Source organism: Sinocyclocheilus anshuiensis, unplaced genomic scaffold, assembly GCF_001515605.1.
Source record: "Sinocyclocheilus anshuiensis isolate Anshui unplaced genomic scaffold, SAMN03320099.WGS_v1.1 scaffold204, whole genome shotgun sequence".
NCBI lineage: Eukaryota > Metazoa > Chordata > Actinopteri > Cypriniformes > Cyprinidae > Sinocyclocheilus > Sinocyclocheilus anshuiensis.
Window position 1 is genome coordinate 333,235 of NW_015557064.1, and position 1,615 is coordinate 334,849.

Genomic DNA, 1,615 nt, shown 5'->3' on the forward strand with positions numbered 1-1,615 from the left:
GGCTGCAGTGGAGCTTTGAGAGGTGCTCTGTCAACTGCAATGTTCAGGGATTTTCATCATGTCTGTATTATTACCGCAAGGAGGGAAATCTGTGTCTGAATGTCTAGTTATATTGCAGTGAGTTTTCACTGTTAAAATGGCTCAGCACTATATGCACTGCGGCCACCATTCATGAGTTTTCCACTGTATAATATCAGCCCTATGAAGTGACATGTGGCCAAGTATGGTTACCCATACTCGGAATTAGTGCTCTGCATTTAACCCATCCTAAGTGCACACACACAGCAGTGAACACACACACCGTGAACACACACCCGGAGCAGTGGGCAGCCATTTATGCTGCGGCGCCCGGGGAGCAGTTGGGGGTTCGGTGCCTTGCTCAAGGGCACCTCGGTCGTGGTATTGAAGGTGGGAGAGAGCGCTGTACATTCACTCCCCCCACCTACAATTCCTGCCGGACCTGAGACTCGAGCTTTGGGTTACGAGTTCGACTCTCTAACCATTAGGCCACGACTTCCCCCATCCCCTATCATACGTATAAAATATTTCACTTCACATTTAAGTGAATAATGTCTCATAAAAAAATTTTAAAAAAATTCCAAGACAACATATTACAATGCAAAGCTCCTTGCCTAATCTAGATCAATTATGAAACTAACCACAAAAAGGGAGTTTTAAGAAATCATTATGCCTTTGATACCAAAACCATTAGGACTTCACCATATGACATATTATGCAGGTTAGTGGATGAACATAATTTACATGCGGTCTTTAAAGATATTCTCTAACTTGCAATAAAAACTGAATGTTTAAATCTGAGAAGAATCAGATAAATGAAATTTCAAGAAAAAGAAAACTAGACGGAAACTGTAGGCCTACTATTAAATTATCATTGTTTTGTGGTGCAAGAAACCTTTAACATTACCAATGGACGAAAAATGCAGTTTGGAAAATCCTTACGCAAAGAAAATACATTCCCTTATATATGAATAATAAACAAATTATTTCATGTATTTTGAAAATATACAGTGTTAATATATCTGGACCATGTATGGGGTTAGCAATTTATCCATAGGCGGAGCGTGTGTAAGGCTTAGCCTTCCCCTGGCCACAGGGACTTGGGGCAAAAATGGCACTAAATTGGACAAAAATGCCCCTGCACAAATAAATTAAATATACTACGTCTGTTGCTAACAAAGTGAATATGAATAGACAGTGTCGATTGAGGCATTAAATTAAGATCTGCTCATGTTTCACCATATTTCATTTTAGGCGTTTTTACAGTGTTGCGCATTTTAACCAATCACACACAATTCTGTTGAGTTTAGGAATGCAATGGCCAATCAGAAGCGTTCAGATGAGTCATCGTTTAAACAGATCAGTTTTGTTGCGTGCGCGCGCGTTCGCTGCCTGAATTCGGGACTCTTGCGAATTCTCTCATCATAAACAACAAAGCGCAGATGTACGTACAATGTAAATAAGAGATTCATTTCACAGTGTATACAGCTTTAGTGATTATAACCATAGTTTTTTTTTTTGCTTGAGAGTGCTTAAACTCGCGATAGATCAATGTTAGTGATAATGTCACTTTCTATATATAATTTATTCGCTGTTT